This window comes from Anas platyrhynchos, chromosome 5, assembly GCF_047663525.1.
Source record: "Anas platyrhynchos isolate ZD024472 breed Pekin duck chromosome 5, IASCAAS_PekinDuck_T2T, whole genome shotgun sequence".
Taxonomy (NCBI): domain Eukaryota; kingdom Metazoa; phylum Chordata; class Aves; order Anseriformes; family Anatidae; genus Anas; species Anas platyrhynchos.
Window position 1 is genome coordinate 56,664,617 of NC_092591.1, and position 19,458 is coordinate 56,684,074.

The 19,458-nt window shown below is 41.3% G+C and overlaps 1 protein-coding gene across 4 annotated transcripts in view; it reads right to left on the reverse strand.

The window, feature by feature from the left end:
- The window catches only part of CCDC34 (coiled-coil domain containing 34), a 111,106-nt gene that overhangs the window by 33,704 nt on the left and 57,944 nt on the right, over nucleotides 1-19,458 (reverse strand). For 2 of the 4 annotated variants that reach the window (XM_072039166.1, XM_072039168.1), the window contains 3 exons: nucleotides 12,393-12,506; nucleotides 7,929-8,068; nucleotides 3,018-3,140 (listed from right to left, as the gene is read on the reverse strand). The gene's annotated coding sequence lies outside the window, so the exon portion shown is untranslated. The remainder of the gene's footprint in view (nucleotides 1-3,017; nucleotides 3,141-7,928; nucleotides 8,069-12,392; nucleotides 12,507-19,458) is intronic. The other 2 variants (XM_072039167.1, XM_072039169.1) reach the window with 1 other exon arrangement.

The window sequence follows — 19,458 nt, forward strand, 5'->3', positions numbered from 1 at the left end:
AGTACCAAGTGCTTCAAGGACGAGGATGGTCACAGCCCCCAGTAGGCTCTGTCTCTGCAGTGCTGGCACAGAAGGAGCACACACCAAAGGATTTTCTGGCATACAAGTTCTCTCCTCAAACTGATGGTCTCCTTACAGAACATCAGGAGAGCTTAGCCATGTCGTAGGCAGTTGGGTGCCCTGTACAGGATCTGACTGTGTTAAGATTAGATCAGGCTAGGGCTGAAGGAAGGGCAGGAGGGTGATGGAGGACAGCAGCGCTGTCTGAAATGAGGGATCTTGTGCTATAGGTGTAGGACAAGCTGGAGCAAGAACTGTCAGGAAGTAGGACCGAGACAAGTCCTCCGTGGTCATGGTTCAAAGCACCACTCAATAGCCCAAAACAGCCAGTGGGGTTTTCGTATGTAGTTGATGGGCAGCAGGCCAGGCTCACAGGCCAATCCTTGTGTTTAAGGAGACCAGGTGTGGTCAGGCAGTTATATCTGCCTGCCCCACTGCAGTCTAACAGGGCCTGACACTTAGTCACAGACACCAACACGCCTACACACCTTCACAGGAGCTGCCTGTGCTGCCGAGCCCATGCCAAGGCTTGAGGAAAAACCAAGTGAGCAAACAGCAAGCACAGGTGTCCCTGGACACCTGGTCTGAAGGAATCCACAGGCAAGGGATAGAGGGCTGCCTTGTCCCGAGCCCTGGAAGAGTGATAGAGGATCTGCCCACGTGCCCTGTGTGGAGAGGACAAGACATGGGGTGCCTAAATGCTGTATGGGTGCTGAGGATTGAATCTCTGTGCTTGAAATTGCAGGTTCCCAGCACACCCCACAGGGAATACATAAAAAATCACTAACAGGAAAAAGGGGACTTTAACAGGCTGGAATAATAACTGATAAGGAAGAGAAAAGCTGTTGCAAGGAATACAGTGTGATAAAAGAGGAAAGGGAAGCATTTACGGCAGAGAGAGGCCTGGAAAGCTCAGGATAAAAGCAAGCGAACCAGCCTTATAGAACTGTAAACAGCCCTGAAAGTGACAGTTTGGGCACAAATTCACAGAGGGAAGTCTGTAGGGCAGATCTTAGCAAAGCGCACCTACTTCTTAGGGCTACGTGGTCTTAAGGCATTCCCCAAAGTTTCCTTATCCAGTCAATCCAGAGAGAGAGCTGCAATTAAATTCCTGACAGCCAGCCCATGAAACAGGGCAAAGGGGCATGTGGAGGGCACTAAACTAGCAAGCAGGAAATGCCAAAGAAATGTCCCTGAAATAATCTTTCCCAGGCTGAGAGCTGTAAACCATGCAGCTGTGAGACCCAAATCATCACAAACAGGGAACAGCTTTCTGCACTGAAGATCCTACCGTCTGTATGAGACTGATTTATTTTTTTTTTAAATGTTGCTTTCATAAAATGGGCTAACGGCTCTCATAGTCCTTTAGGTTGTGTAAAACCAACGTTACTGGCCCTCTGTAGCATGAAAGGATTCAGCTCTTCTCCTCGGAGGGTACTTCAATGGTTCAGTTGCAAGCAAGTAACCTCCTCCCTTGAAATCCTTCCCTTGCAGGGCAGCAGACCGTGCTTGTACCACCTTCCTCTCCTGCTCCAGGCATGCCCTCTCTAAAGGGCAACCCAGTTGCAGAAGATTTGAGCAGCAAGTCTACTCCTTCCCTGTGCCTTGAGTAGCAAGTACACTTCTAAGTAATGTGACTTTAAGCCTCTTAGAACAAGAAGCAGCACTGGCTCCTGGGTTAATGCCCTATTCCCTCAACTGTCAGAGAGCAGGTACCTTTTGATTCTGGAGTTTTTTGGCTCACACACGAGTGTAGTTGCTTGACTTCCTGTCCACAATATAGCTTGCTCCTTGTTCAGGATGTAAAATGAAAGGCAAGATTCATGAAAGACTCTGTAGAGACATCAGTGGAACAACAGAGTGGAAGACAAGTACTGCTGGACATAAAACAGCACCAGAAAACCAGCTGAGGTAGCCAACACTGAAGGTGTAGTGAATAGAAAACACAGGGGAAGCAGAAAGGACAGACGCTATACACAGCTTCTAAGAAAGAATCAACAGAATTTCACAATGTTGTTTACTTTATTCGTTTTAAGTATGTTCTGCTCCATTTCCATGCAAGATCAGTCTTTGCCAAACCTCTGCTTCCCATGGGGCTGTCTGCTGGTTGGGTCAGTTTATTGTTCACTGAGATATTTGGGTTACCCAGAGCCAGTGGTGAGATCTGGAAACGGTCCCTTTTGTATTTAACGAAGAAATACAAAAGCTGCTGTTGATTAGCTCACATTTCTGACTGCACATTTTTATATCCAGCTTGATATGCTGGATGTTCTCAGCATGATTCATCTGGAAAAATAGCAATTTAATGTAGAAGGGCATGTTGGAGCAGGCAGAAACATTTCAGGGAAACATAGATTTAGTCAGAGGATTTAAATATCAACATACAGAAAATGATCTGTCTTTGTCTGGATGAAGAATACTTTTACAGGCTAGGACTCTTAAAAGTAGTCAAAGGGAAGTAGGCATCCAAATCCCACCAGATTTTTTCAAAGCTCTTTTAAAAATCCCATCCTGGAATGTGAATATCAGGCTAGACTAATGGATCAGATCCAAACATGCATAAGTGAGGGTAGCCTCAATGTGGAATCATGAAAAACAGGGAAAGAAAATACCTCATGAAGTCATCTCGTTTATCCCCCTGCCCCAGGCAGGATTATCTATACCTATATCATTCATGACAGATGTTTGTCTAACATGTTTTTAAAGACCTCCAAAGACGGAAACTCCAATATTTTATTATCCTGTTAGAAAGCTTTTCCCTATTGTTTAACCTGCATCTTTCTTCCTGTAGCATAAGATCACAACTTTCTATCACATAAACCATGGGCTTTTAGGAAAGACTATTTCTGTCCTTTACACAGTTTGATTCTACCTTCTACATACTTGGGGATTATCTCTGTGCTATCCAAAGGCTTCTCTTGTAAAAGCTGAGCTATTGAAACTTGATTAGCTCTTACCTCCTTGGTCATGTTTGAGACCTCCATAATTATACTCAAGGCTTCTCCTTTGAATCTTTCCAACTGGTCCACGTCCTCTCAAACTGCAACACCAGAGAAGTTCAGCCGAGTTTTTTTCCAATGCTGAGAATAGCAGAAAGATGGCATATATATCAGGTATATCTCAATATATATCAAGCAGGCTACATTGTTCTTTGTGCGTTTTGGTATTCAGTATTGCACTCCATCTTTTTTCTCCTCAGCAGCATGACTTTTTTTTGACTCATTCAAGCCACAGAAGAAAACCTTTCCCAACTTAGAGTTCCCCCCCTCCTTCTTACATGCTGCTTATCCCAGCTGTCCACCTCATTAAGCGATTTTTCTTTTATAGGATCTCTTACTTCAAATCCTAGGTAGCAAATTCCAATTGACTTATTATTTAAAATAGATCTAGCTCCTATGGAGCTTGCTCAACTGCCAACGTGGTGCACTGTGAACAGAACACTTAGCAATTATAGAAATGATCCCCTCTGTTTCCTTCCAGCCTGTACAATTTGTTTAAAAAAAAAAAAAAAAACACGCACACAAAAAAACGCTAGAACGTAACAATAACCCTAAATAGACTATACAACATCAGCCAGTCTCAGTTGTTCATTATAATCATAACCGGCTTGTAAGTTTTCAGAGAAGGTCATGTCAGCTATTTAGGAAATTAGCATGATGTTAAACGTATGTAGTTATTATTCTTAATTGGCAAGTTTGATTATCAGCTGTAAACACAACCTGATTTTAAGCTAAAGAAACCTTGCAATGAAATTCCCCTGCTAGATAGTCTGCAAAGAGAGATGTTTTCAGCATATGCTATGTTTAAGCATATGAACTGCTGTTCACGTTATCATTAATCATGCATTGCAGTGGATGCAATGTATGCAAATCCTATATTTACAGTTCTCTGTTAATTGCATGGTGCAGACAGAGCCACCCTTCTCAGGGCTGGGAGCCTGGGATGTGTGGGCTGCAGCTTAGCACCAATAGCCTGGCCAAATCAAAACTGGCTAATTTGTTGTGACTGTAATTGGTGCTGTTACATATTTAATAGCCTCAGTTACCAGAACATTACGTCTCGGTTTCTGTGTATATTTCCCAGTATAGACAGTCATATATACATTTTAATTTCTAAATATACTGCATTCCCAAAACCTACTCTAAAATAATATAATTGTTATAAAATCATGCTTTCAGAAACTTTAAAGTACGACAAGCTTGTCTGAGGAGACTGGAGAGGGTGTCCCTTTGTCCATTCACGATAAAAACAGTCCCTGTGTATGCCTGCAGAACCTCTGTCCCTTTCATGGTGGACATTTCTGGAGCTATTTAATACAGACTAATTTTATTTTATTTTTTTTTGGCTACAGTTTTTACACTACACTAATTACAAATCATATCTGAAATATCTTATTGATTTCCTCATGGATATTTCCAGCACCACAGATGGACATTTTTAAGGCAGTCAAACACCAAGTTCACCAGGAAACCTAGAGGAGCTGGGCCGTAGGCATCCCTGCAGCTTTGGGTACACGGTGCTACTGTCCAGCTCCCGCTGATGCCAACTGCCCGCTGTCACCATTGTGACTGCTGTCCCAGGGCAGGAGCTGTGCTGAGTACACAAAGCACCAAGCAAAGGACCAGGAGGCTCCAAACCCGCACTGCAGGTCCTTTTATTGTGCGTTTGGAGCTTGCAAGCAAAAATGACCATGAATAGAGCTAACTGGGATGGAGGTGGACTAGCACGGACTTCCTGAATTACACTGAAGAAAGCTCAGCTCCACCTGTCACTACACACTGGTACACACATGACCCATGGGATGGCAGCGTGGCTGGTGGTGGTCAGGGCAGCTGCACTGGGGCTCAGGGGAATTGGGCACAAAGGTTTTGAACACAGACACCTCAGCTCTTTCCAAGCTCCAGGTCCCACACTAGCCACCATATGCCCCTGGGAGGATGGTGCCACTCGGTACCCATGAAAAGATTGAGTAACTACATAGATGAGTAAGAATTGATACTGCTGAATGTTGTGTCATTCATTGGAAATCATTCTAGCAAATGATCTCACCATCCTAGTTGCCATTCACCTTGCTAGACTTCACCAACAGAGCAGAGGCTCGTGAGTGTTTTTTTGTTTGTTTCTCAAGTGTGCATGTTCCCTCCCTATGAGAATATCCTCCAAGTATCTGAAGCTCCGGCTGCAGAAGCTGTTGTTAACTTGCAGAGACCAAGGCTTGTTATCAGGCTTAAAGCAAAAAGTACCCTCAAGTCTGTTCTAAGACACCAAGCACATTTGTTTGCCTACTATGTTTTTCAATAAAGTCCAACTGGCCTCACAATGAACTGGAATTTCAGTTCAGCTGTCCATCCAATACTCAAAAGCGAAGCAGGCTTTTACTGAGCACTCACGGGCCCTCCCAGGCCCCTGCCCAGCAAGATGTGTGCAGCGCTGCTGGAGACCTTAGCAATGCTCTCCAGGCAGGATTAGATAAGATGTGAGATTTTGCCTGCATGAGTCAGCCACCTCACCCTGTTTCTTTGTTAGTGACTTTAAGACCTTGTCTCTACTTGAAAGATATACCTGTAAAACAACAGTGCACATGGGACTGAGCTTAGACCAGAGCCCAAAATGAAGTTATAACAGGAAAACCTTTTTCTTTTTTCCCCAATGTAACCATGCTTACAAGGACAGTTACAACATCTCAAGAACTGTGTCCTATGACCAGCATAACTCAGCAAACATTTCCGTGTAGATCAGGTCAACTGTGCACCCAAGCTGTAAAAACACAGGAGGAATCTACACAGTCATTCATTTTATTTACATTAACAGAGACTTCAGCCCTATAGGAGAGATTCTTATCTACCTTGCAAGGTCAGTGCTGATTTGTGTTACAGACCAATTGAAAAACTAAACCCTACTCCCCTCTACTCTGCCCTAACTGTATACAATTAGGACTGAACACTGAACATTTTCCAAGTCACACTTCCAAGTTAGAGTTACTAACCCCCTGAGACCCATAAAATTTTTAAAAGTTCAAAATACTTTTTTTTTTTTTTTCAATAGAACTGTCATTAGGTGGTTTTCGATAGTGCAGCTATTATAATGTCTGAAGAAATGGAAATTCCTGTACTTGATTTGTACCCGGTTACGTACTTCAAAATTAGAGAAGTCCTTTTGTGTGAGTGTTCAGGCCACTCATAGCAAAACAAATAAGAACAGACACTCCTATGAGTCCCTAGAGATATTTGGAGTCCATAGGTGCATATTACCTTATTTGATACTTATTACAATGGCACCTTACAAATGACAAACTGAGTAACACGAGCTGGGGACACACAGGAAGCCTGCAGCTAATCAGAGAGCTAAACAACACCCTTGGTGTCAAGATGTTAAGGCTACTGGGCACTATTATTTTCTAATGCAACCAGCATTTTCCAGCTGTCTTGTATTTGCAGGTACGTTGCTTCAGTGTGGGTGAAACAGCCGAGCATGTGCACTCCCCGTTGTGTGGCACAATACTCCTTGTGGATCTCTTTTTGATTCAGAACCGAAGAGCTCTAAGTCTTCAGTATGTTGCCTTTTTTTTTTTTTTGTATATATTTCTCTTTCCTCTACGACAGATTTCAGGAAGTTGCTGCTGTCTTATTACAGCTTATTCCAAGCAGACTCGTTATATCATAGTAAATGTTTGCACATCTGATCTTGACACTTTTCAGGATTTTTCGATTTACCACCAGGAGGTGCAAATGATCTTCCCAGCTGCACCACTTTGGTGTTCATTGCAATTACCAGCTATATTCAAGGTAGAAAGAGCTTTGTCTATTCTTTCACAGGATTTTTTTTTTCTTTATTTCCTCCCTACTTGCGGGCCATGAAGGCTTTCAGAGCACTTACCAAATGTGATTTCCTAGCCTGTTTTGGATTGAGCTTTCTCTGGGAGTCAGCTCTGCGTTGCTGTTGTTGCTGGCAGATATATTTGGTAGTACTTACACATTGGAAAAGTGCATACACCACACCATGGCAGTTAAAACAGATCATTTCTATGGGTGATTTGTTATCTCCCTTTAAACAGTGTGACTGAGCTGTACAATCTGTCCTGGCAAGAGCTGACTGCAAGCCACACAGTGAAAGCCAAGGACCCACCAAATGCCTGGGATCCACTTCTCTAGTGAGTCTGCAGCCAGAGCTGGTCACAGCCCCAAATTATCGGCAGGCAAAAAGGGAAAGAAAGCCCTGTCCTTCTCACCCCGTGCAGACGTGAAACAATAAGGATGGGTGGGGTTTCTGTCCCAACTGCACGTATATTCAAACCCATATTTAAATTTAGCCCTTGTGAGAACTGGCATCTGAACCGAACCCAAAGCTAAGAGAAGGCATTTCTTCCATGCAGGAGCAGCCAAGTATGTAAGATATAATCACAGGGTAAGGACAGGCTCTCAAGATGAGGTGGTCTCACTGGACTTCCAGTGGAGATTGCAGAATTTTTAGTTGATTTAGCTAGTTTCCACCCTTCTAACTATGGAATGTTACAGCAGCAGCTCAGATCTGAATCACAGAAACTCCCTAATACTGACTTGTTTCCAAATAATTTTCTCTTTACCCTTTACACATGGGTGGTGATCCAGTATTACAGCAAGACCAAGTGCGCAGGCCACTCAACAGCACTAAAATAGGCAGTTCCAGCACTGTTGAGAGATACAGTATGTGCAGTGCTAATATGTGTCCCATCCCACCTGAGCAACCTGACCTCCAACCTCCTCCACCTATTTTCCCCACAAAAGTGGGCAGGGTCACCTGGATATTCTCTCTGCCTTAGGAGTTAAGTAGCAGAGCGTTAGAAGTAGGTCACACTCAATTGTCTCCCTATGCAGCAGAGAGCCCCATACCTTGTTCTCTCTGGCAGAGCTGCTGTGCCCAAGTTCCATAAAAAAGGGGCACCAGCAGGAGAGCCAAGATCTCAGGGTGTCACATATCACATGCTGCAGCCTCCAGGGTCACGTCCTGTCTTCCTCATGAGACCACTGCTCTGTTAGCAAGAGAAGAGAGAGAGGAAAAAAGATGAGAGAAGTCAGAAGCTTATAGGTAAGTCTATAGAGAACATGGTCAGGATTAGTTTGCATCAAAAGCAGTACTTTGCAGTACTATTTTAATATTTTATTTTTTATACCATGAAAGTGTTATGCATGTTTCCTCTACCATTTAGCAATTGGCCAAGTGGAGCAATATTTGAAATTTCTCTTTCTTTTTCTGCCTCGATAATACCAAAATGAAAAATTCGGAAAAGGTTCTCAGTCCCAATGAACAGAAAACTTTGTTTGGGTTAAAATAACATTATTAAAGGGATGTTTCCACAGCAATTCAGTAGTCCACTAATGGCTGTGTACCTACGAGCCTGGTCCCTACAAACAGCAACATGTATAGCCCTGTAGTTAGCTATCTGTTCTCCAGTTTTGAACTTGGCATATGCTCCATGTCAAGACTTCAGGGCATAATCAACAAGAAGGTATGGATTCAGATAAAATTCAGAAAACACTAAGGAGAAAATGAGTGTATCTAAGCAAGGGTATCTCTAATACTTTCAACTAACTCTACGCTAAACAGCTCCTGATGACTTTCATCTCAACTACCATGCATGCTCCTCCCTTTCTTCTAAGGGTGATCTGCTGACATGCTGAAGGGCTTCTTTCCCAGACAGCATGAAATACCCAAGTGGCCAAGGAAGGGAGGAGTAGGCTCATACTGCTGCATTTTAGAGATGGCTACAGCAGGCCCTAAACGTGGGGAAAGAGACCTGAGATACTGATTGAGGAGAAGAGGGACGTGAAGTCAAAATGAGGTGGAAAACGAAGGATCACAGTTTGACATTCAGAAGGAGAAAGAAGAAAGGAAAACAAAGATAGAATAGGAGAGAAGAAAATTAAAAAGTCACTCAGTCTCTCTGGACTGCAGCAGACAGCATCATTGTAGGGGGGACAAGTGAGGAGAAAAAGGGGATCGAGGGGCTCCAAGGGTGCGTGCCATGCACAGCCCACGGGCATGGCAGCAGAGGGAACGCTGAGGGTTTATTTGCTTTGCGTATGCCAATTGCCAATGCCAAGGACAAACGAGAAAATTGCACATTGACAAAAAGCTTAATTCCCTCCTCATTAGCAAGCAGAAGCACTGACACCAAAGCATGCCGCTCATTAGCTCCAGTTATTTTAACAGTAAATCTTGAGTTATCAGAAGAAAACTATGACAGCATCATTGAGCATAAAAGAATCTAAATTCACTTATTTGCACCCTCCAGCAGACTGTAAGTACAAAATTGCAGGGTACATTTTTTTCTAAATGTGACCTCTAATTGAAAAAAAAAAAAAAAGATTATTTTCTAGTGCTGAGATTATTGTCTAGTGCTCAGCTGGGAAGGAATTAAATAGGATCTGAAAAATAGTTAATTAGAAGGGCATGCTGCGGTTGGCAGTTCTGGTTCCTTTTCATCCGTTTTACAGCCATACTGTGAATCAGGAACATCAAGAACTGCTGAGAAATTATTTGCGGAACATCTTTCACTATCCACTGAGCCATATTCTGAGATCTCTCAAGTCAAAAGGATTTTTCTCATTGACTCCAATGGTAAATCACATAAACATGTTGGAGTATTTAATTAAAATACATGAGGTGCACAATGCAGGAACAACACGAGCATCACAAAGTGATAACCAGATCACTTAAATTGATATCCCTTTGCTCCTTCCTTGGTTAAAGAGGCTTGTGAAAGCTCTACAGTCAAAAGGCACTGAAGCAATACAACAACAGAGGAGGGAGACCAAAACACGCACCCCAGCTGACCCACAGCTAGACCAGCCATAGTAATGGAAGTGCTACAGCTAAAATAGAGGTGATTAATTTCTACCTGGCCAGATGTCTGTCTAAGAATGCATCGCTTATGAGTAGTCATCCTTTTGCATTAGTGTAATGCAAAACAGTGAGCTAAATGCTTCTGATAATATGTTTCCAGATCTATGTTTGGATTACAGGAATATCAGGAGTAATTATAGAGAATTATCTCTAGCAAGAATTCTGATGGTCAGTTAGGATAAATACAGCACAAATGTACAATTCTTATATATTGGAAGAATGAAACAATATCAAGCTTCAGCTTTTTAATTCTGGGATAGACTTACTGAATTGCCCAGCTCCATGTCATACCCAAAGACTTTCTAAGCATCACAAAAAGAAACATGCACTCATAACATGAGCCAAGGCTAAGCCTCACCTGAGCCCAGAAGAAATGAACCTGAATGTGCCTGTTGGGTCCTTTTCACCTATACTCCAACCCTAAGATGGACCTGTGCTGGCAGCTGAGCTGAGCAAGCACACCTACCCCAAAGGCCGTATGTAGCCCTGGCAGCATTTAAAATGCCGGTTTACCTGCAAGGGAAGCTCCTCTCCAGAACCAGAAACCAAACAAAACCTTGGGAACATGACACCCATGTATTCTGGGACAAGACAGCAGCAAGGTATAATTTGAACCAGTTGTAACTTTTCAGATGAAGTTAGAAAACATTTTTTTTTTTTAAATATTGCTCTGGAAATAAATAAATGTTTAAAGAAGTTGGTGACCATAATGATGGCTGGATTTCGAAAAACAGAACAGAACACAACAGAGAGCATTTGACTCTTTTCACAACAAACAGCATGTTTCTAATCATCAACAACAAATGCAAGCTAAGTATTTCAAACCACAACACCAAAGAGAATAAAACTGTACATGCTAATGTACAGCAGACTGTGTTGCTATATGCCCATCTCATCTGTTGTCATGCCAACTTTCTTACTTGTTACCAGCTTCTTTTGTTTGTTTGCACTTTTTATTTGAAATACCTTATTTTTAAAATCACCCAGCAACTCGTATTTAGCTATCCATTCAGATTTCCTAAGAAACTTTGTTCCCTTTAGAGAGCTTAGTGAAATAATCAGTTATTTTAGAGTGTTTAACACCAACAAGCATCACTGGGGAAATTCAATTTGAAAACTTTGTACCCAGATGGCTTTCCTAAAGAGGCAGTTTAGTATTTGGTGGCATTCCCACTCCCCTACTCTTTTTGTAATACAAAGCTAGAGAGGAGCATGATGAATACCAGTTGCTGGCTGTACCGTGCCTGCCTCTTTTTCTCCTTAAGGAAAGAAGTAGACTGAAGAACACGAAATATGAAGTTGCTGCTGTCTGCCAGGCTGACAGCCTGTCTGCCTACAAACCTAGTAATTCATGCAGTGCGTGCATGATGCAATATTAGCGACTTTTGCTTTTAGTGTGCAGTTAGCATGCAGTTTGCTTTAGTGTGCAGTTATAGTCACGTGCAGAATGAATGCGTGGGAGATTCCGATCGATGGCTGCCACAGACTCATTTTGCTGGGTCTCATTAGCGAAGGCCGTAAAAACAGCAACAAGTGAAAACGAGTCAGAATGAAAATGTATTAGAGCCTGCCATATTTTCAGTGCGCAATTCAATGATTTCCCACTTACGCCAGGGAGGAGACTCTGCAGATGAGGACTCTGGAGGCCACTCAGAAATTATTCCTGGCTCTTCCCCAAACTCCCTGTGTGATCTTGTCTAAGCTAGTTTATTCTTCCATACCTCAACCCTCTGTGTAGCTGTAAAATGCACCCTAAGTCTCTCTTGGCAAAACAAAAGTACAGCGCTTAGGTAGGATTAATCAACTGCACAAATTCAAAATACAGAGTGATTAGCTAGGGTTAGACCTGTTATTTTTCGTAACAGGTCTTGGAGGTTGCAATGGATCACCAGCTGAGCATGAATCAACCATGTAATCTGTTCTGAAAAAAACAAACACCTCACTGGGACACAAACTGGAGCAGAGCATACAGATCATGCAGCAATCCTTCATCTGCCAGTACACCCCAGCTGAAGATCTGTCATCCTGTTTTGGATGCATTTTAGGAAAGATGAACCACTAGAAAGACTTTTAAGCAAGACGAGAGAGGGAGACCAGAGGCCCAGAACAGCTGACCTATAAGAGCCTGAATTAATTGCTGTCATCTAGCCAAAAAGAAAAAGCAAGCTGAAGAAAGGAGGACTAAAATAACAGCGCTCCAGGTTGTTGCAAGACAGAGCAAATAATCTCTTTTCTGATATCTTTGGTGGTTAGGAAAAGAAATAAAGAGCTTCGACTGCAGTAAGAGAAATTTATGTTAAACATGATGGGAAAAAACTCTGTGACAGGAAGGGTGGTAAAGCACCAGAATAAATTGCCCTGGGAAGCTGTGGAGTGTCCATCTTTGGAGGCCTTTAAGAACGACTTATACAAACATCTTTTAGGAATAACACAGGGATAGTTAATCTTGCCTTGGGGCAGCATGATAAACTCTGATCTTTCAAAATCCATTCAGCCTGTTGTTCTGTGATAATATCTGTGCAGCTGTCCTGTGTTTGTACAGTACCTAGCCCTCTTCTTTCTTCCTGAAAGACAAACAGTAATTACTAATTAGCTTTATAATCATTATATTTCAAACCATAGTTTTATGCAACTTACACAAACTATAGCTTCACTTTAAACAAAAAAATATGTTCTCCCATTTCCCTACTGAGCTACACTACATTAAGAATAATTGTTTATTTTTCAATGCCATATCTGCAAAATCAATTCACATGGCTTTACTTGGTAGTAGGAAAAAAGCTCACTACTGCATTGCACACAGTCTTTTTCATTTTCACATGCTCTACTGTGTTGGAAAAAGAAAAAATAAAAAGTAAATATAAAACTTCCTCAAATATCTATTCCACTTCTTAAAAACTAAAAATAGCAAGATTCACAACTTCATCTTTGAATATCTTTTTGCCTTACCTCAGTTAATATGAAAATGACAAGACTGTAACTCTGAATTAATGTAACTAATTAATTAATCTGGGTGTTGTTTCACATGAGATTTATCATTAAAAAATGAAAAGAAAACCACTCCATTCTTAATATGTATATTTCAACTACTATTTAGACTCTTATATGCAGGTGAAGCTGTCATCATAATTGATCACTTCACCAGTCACTGCCAAATGTTATCATCTCTGTTCAAGTCTGTTAATGCCGTATTTGCTCTCTTTCCAGCCTTACTTCATGTGCATGTAGAGGCAAACCCCCTAACTGGAACAAAAATGATGCAATAAAACAGAAGAGTACTCATGTTGCTAACGGGAAAATTCAACGGCCATGTTATTTTCCTCTCAGAGATATTGCTGGTTGTTTCTATTTAGTTTAGTGCTTTGCTATTAAATTGACACCAAAACCCCACTAGGCAATGATAAATTTCACCAATGTTTCATTTGTTGTAGTCTCAGATATACCCTTATGCCTGGCAGCAAAGGATGTGGTTCAATTCAGTTCTCATTTTTTAGGATTCTGTACTGCATCTGGATGTCTACCCAGCAAAGTAAAAAGAACCAGAGCCCATCTCTGCTTCAGCGTAAATCTGACTTTGGGGAATTGAATCCCATCAGATTTCAAAATAGACACACCACACTGACTTTTGAAGTAATGTAATTTGACAGTGATCCACCATCAGCTTATAAAGAGGCCTGGATGAAGAACAATATGCTAACAGCGTGCCAGTTATACACTGGTTTCCCAGGTATTATGCTGGTCTACATGTATTTTGCTATACTCCTACATTATGTAGGAAATGTTACAAGTGGTGGTGTTTTTTTTGTGACTAGTGAGATATTAGATATCTTAAGGCTTTGCTCTTAAATGCATGATCATTTCATCTTTCATTAAGGAAGAGGAACATTTTTCCTACCCTAAAGGATGCAAAGGAATCCCTAAAACAGCCTCTGATGTCATATTATGTGATGTAGCATCTTGAAAATTTGTAAAGAAAAGACTTGTCCATTGAGCCAATAAGGATCTATTGACAGGTAGTATTAAGACTAAAGTACTTAAAGCTTTTTATATGCCAAAATTCAGAAGGTAAATCACAAATAGCAATCTGAGTTAATACTAAGGAAAGAACAGGGAAAGGACAGTTTAGATAGTACTTAGGTAGGTTAAATATGTTCAACTCATGCTAACACATACAAAAATCTGAGCAAGATTGCTAAGATCCCAGAGCCCCTGGCAACTGCCTATCTCTGGAAATCTCTGGAGGACCGACAACATATCAGAAAGCTGCAGAAGGGAGAAAATGGTGATTATTCTTACAAAGCAAAAAAAACAGAGCAGCTGGGAATCTGCAGGCCTGACGACATACTTATCAAAAAACACTGGCACATATAATTAAATAATCTATTTGTGAGCACTGAAAAGAAAATAGGTCCAGTAGTGGCAGTCAGTGTGAACCCCTGTTAAGAGCTAATAGTATCAAACTACTGTAATTTCCCCCTATAATATGGTATCAGGCTTTGTGGGTGTGCAGAGGAGAATATATCCCATAATTTTACCCTTGTAAAGCTTTTGATATTTTCTTACAATCACACTGACCAAGTACTAGATTAAAATGTAAGAGGTCAGGTATGAAACTGGTAAGAAAAGAGATTACTTACCAATGTTCATTGCAAATAGAAGCTAGGATACTGCCAGGGATGCTATGAGTATTTTACTATGGCTATAAGATCAGGAGTAGGCGGGCAGTAGTCAGGAGAGCGAGAGAATTAGGTTACTAATTGGTGAATGACATGAAGATAAAGGGGACAAGCAATACATTGGTGGATAGACTTGATTCCACCCGAATAAGATAACTGGTCTGTAAAGAAGAGGATGCTGCTCCGTAAGGACAAGCATAAGTTGCTACAAGTACACAGGAATAATCAGCCCAGCAAACACCAGCCAGGGAGCTATGGGTTGGATGGCAGGTTTGCATAAAGGGATGCAGTAAGGTCAGCCACAGTCAGCAGGTCATCCTCTGAAAAAGATGAAAGTCAGACTGGGACAGATAGTCCATTGGGCACATGTTGGAAGTTTCATTTTCAGCCTACACAGATGGAGCACAATGCCAAATTTTGGTGTGCTGCTTTTCAAGAAAGAAGAGGAGTTATTGCAACTCGATGAAAATCCAGGCATGACATAGACTGCTTAGCCTGGAGATAAGAGTACAAAAGGCGGGCAGAATAGTAAATAAAAAGATATTGCAGAAAGGAAGGGCAGTCTAGTGTCAAGATATGTGATAAATAACATTAATGCAGATTAAATTTCATGATATAATATTTGAGAATTAAGAAAATAAGGAAAAATGTCATGGTTGGGATGGTAGAAGTTAAGAATGCCTGGCCTGGAGAGAGTTAATCATTATAATGAATAAGAATGAGCAGGAAGACATCTGTGAGGACTCATAAATATGAGTTGTCTGGCCTTGCATTGGGGTAGAAAGTATGCAATCCGTTGAGATCTTATTTAGCCCCGCTTCTGTGGCATTTAAGATGTTTAAACAATAAAAAGAGAAGAGCAAGAACTCCACCTGTATCTCTCGAGCTAGGGATGATACGATTCACTTTTCTACACTCAGAGTTAGTAATGTTATATAGTGTACATTCAGGCACTAGTAAGAAACAAAAGGGAAGAAACAAATACCATTAGGACATTTTTTTTGTGTGAGAAAGTGACACTGCTTCTGCTACAGTGGTAAGGCAGCACAAAAAGCCTACAGGATAGAAAACCTGCACATCAGTCTCCCGAATTCCTGGCTACTAGCCTAACAACTTGACTACCCTTCGAACGTGCCCTCCTTTGATTCTTTTCCAGAACTATCTTCCACAGAGCCAGGTCTGGCTGGCCATGACTCCATCCCTGTGTTTTGGTAGGTGGCTATAAGCTGGAGTGGGGCTTCCTAGGGGGGGACCCAACACCACTTCTGTGAGAGATAAGCTAAACCTGTTATCACTTGGGAAGAAAGGGGGAGGTATTGGCAATCTCCTGCAGTCACCTTTTAGGACAAACACAGCTGGAAAAGGTGTTTGAAGGCTTCTTTCCTTCCAGATACGAATTATTCACCGTGGGGCTTTACTGAATTCCTGAGGCTTTCACACCTCAGAACAGTGCCCGGGACAGGAAGCAGGCCTCCACCCAAGTCCCAGGCAGCAGAAGCAATGGTTTCTCATTTGTTCAGAGAACTAGTGCGCATGCAGTGAAAAAAAAAAAAAAAAAAAAAGGAAAATCAAGGAGGGAAGGCAGTCTTCAAAGCCACAGTGAGAGAGCAAGACAGACGAAAATGGTGACCCGAGAGAGGTAAAGCAGCAAGGTAGCAAGAAGTGGAAAGTCGATAGGAAGACAAACAATGTGTTTTTACTAAAGCTGTTAATTCACTCTTCACATCTCCCACTCAAGTCATCAATCACAACACAACCTAAATAGAGCTGAGAGCACAGCTGCCTGCCTGCCACTGTAAATGAACCTTCTGTGTATGGAGCACGGCTCCGGCAAGCTGGCGTCACAAGAGGAAAAAACCTCAGCTACAAAAATAAACAAATCAGGTACCACAACCCTCCTCCCTACATTTTTTTTCCAAAGAATATGTGCTACTAAGTTTTAACCCTTCATTGCTTGTTAACTAAGTTCACTAAGTTTCCTTTACTTAAAACATGCAACTGGTGTCATCCTGAAGTACTGAAATGGTTACTGGGTTTTACTGACCAGCACAAAGCTTTGCTCTGCACCAAATTCTTCCTCCATATCAGACAGGGCTGGTGGTAGAGGCAAAAGAAGAACAGAGGTGCAGAAAGAGGCAAGTTCTAACTCCCACCATCAGACCTGCCTAACAAATATCCATGGACCTAAGATGCTTGCAGACTCAGAAAACCCATGGTTTTGTCTCTGCTTCACTCTTCTTGTGGCATGTTGCAGTTGTGGCTTCCTGCCTTTTACTATAAGCCTTGCTTCAGTGATAAAGTGACCAGCATATCTTCTGTGTTGTGTGGGGCACTGGGAGGCATGGACAAATGTTGGATGGAGCCTTTGAGATTGGACATGCACTTTGGCACTGCCTATAATCATGTTTTTTTGGAGCTGGTGTTGAATTAATCCACTCCAGCCTTGCGTTTCTACTGTTTAAACTCACTTTTCATTTCTAAGTCAGAGAACATTTTCCTTTGTTCTGACAATATTTTTATTAAAAAAATAAAATAAAAAATAAACGAAAAAGGTGACCTGTTCTTTATCAAAATTCACAATGATAAACTTATTACTAGCTTATTATTCACTTAAGACTAAAAAGTCTTCCCACTTTTGGTTCATAACCTACAATAATCACTGATGTGCATTCTTCTGAATTATTCTTGTTCTATCTGTGAGCCAAATGCCAGCACAGTTAAGAAGCTACAATATAACTGAAGGAAAGATGAGAATGAAAGCTAAGAGGACCCCAGAAGATGTTACTACAACGGGATTGAAGATGGGGTGGGCACAGCTGTCAGTCTCTCTCTGTGACCAGGTCTGGAATTGCATTGTCAGTCACTGCTAGCATAAGCCAGTGATCAATGACTGCTCTGGCCAGCCAAGGAAGGGAAAGCCTGAGTTTTAGAGTCACTGAGTCGCAGGACTCCCCTGGGATGGTTCATTTTACTAACGGGGACTTGCAGCAAGTCCCCATCTACCACTTCCATGGACGTTTCTGGAGAAAACATTTCTATTATCTATTTATTGTAAAGTCATCTATCTGCTAAGCAGAGAAGATATGTAGGTTTCTCTAACTAATCCCTTAAAAGAAAAACAAGTCCATAAATTCCTAGAGGGAAAAAAATCTAAATTCTTTTAGTATATTTTGATTAATTGCTATATATCAGAACACTGGAGAAAAGTTCTCTCTTTCAATCAGCTGCTTTGAGCAAGTATTTTGATTGCAGAAACATTACTTATAGAAGGATCCTGGAACAGAAAACTTGACAACAGCAGGTACTAAACAGAAAGCCAACTTAGACGTTATGGAAAGTTGCAGAAAGAGTCAACAAGAGTCAACACTTGCTGTTGCTTTGCTCTGCATATTTGACAGAACATCTGTGTATTGCAGAATCTTTGTTCATTTTTTAGGCACGTAGCAAATCAAGGGAATTGTGTGTGTCTACAACAGCTAAAATTCCTGTTCGCAAGTCAGGAGTGTTCAGGGTATATGAAAGAGGAATAAATACCCAGATGCATGAGAAGTCTTGCAAAGAGCAAACTGTTCTGTAAGGAACACTCACCAGCTTCTATGACACATATATTTTACATTTTTTCCAAGTCTGTTTTCTGCTGTGTCAGACTAGATTATATATATGTTATATGATGTTCAGTGTTTCACAGATTTTGATGATAAGGTACCAGGATCTACGACGAATCTGTGTTTTATGCCCGTGCGAGAACGCATGTACTAAGAGATGCTGCCACTTAGAGCACACTGGCTTGGCACTTCGGTTTCTGAATGAGATGTGCTGGTGCACTGACTTCAGCACGTCATGTGAGAGGAAACAGGAAAAACAGACTGCCTCCCCCAACATTTTGGGACTGTTACTGGGCCTCTTGTGATTCAGGAAAGCTTGGTTTTGTTCCTGGCTTAATGCCTGAGCAGCACTGCGCTCCAACACCGGCTGTTTTATCTACTCGTATGCAGGGAGGCGTCCCTCCCTGCATGTATATATACACAAAGAAGGCCTTCAGCTGAACTGTAGGCTGCAAGAGCTACTAGAAGTAAAGGCAGGATGAATTAATGTACCTTTGACCACATAAGAAAAGAGCTTGAGGAGGTGCTCTCTCTATAAGCTTTGTGAGCAGATAGCAACCTATATTGCCACGTAAGAGGCTACTAAAGACAAGCAAGCATAGACTTTGAAGCAGAAATTAACTGTTCAGAACATGATGCATTCCATTTGCTTTATGCCTTAAAATCATATTCAAACTATATATTTTTGAATAAGGGTGGATCATATCTAGTTTTCATTTTGTAAACTGTGCATGTTCTGTATCATTTATTTTTAGTTTTAAATGATGTAACTTCAATGTAGATTTCGGGGAATGTTTATACAACAGCATGCATTAAGTTTGAAAAAAAAGCTGGATCAAAATTAATTGCAAACCTCTTGTGAGAACAGACTAAATCAATGCATAAATACCTGTTCTAAACTTAAACAACATTTCAGGGAAAAGATAAGGAAATCACAACATATGATTTAAACAAGAAACAAAATCACAGAGGAAGAATAAAATAAGGCTTTTGTTGGCTACGAATATGGCTCAGACTGTCCTAGCAATACTAGTTTACAACGCAAGTGAAGTTAATCACATATTCCCAAATGTGAACGCCATCATTAGCAGTATGGTGGATACCACTGCAGATCTATTTAGTGCCAGGCCAATTCTCAATAAACGTGTAGGTTAGCAAAACAATACAGATAACCTTCCCAGACAGTGTTGTGTTTCTTCTTTAACCCAGGAAATGCTACAGAACAGGTAAACTGC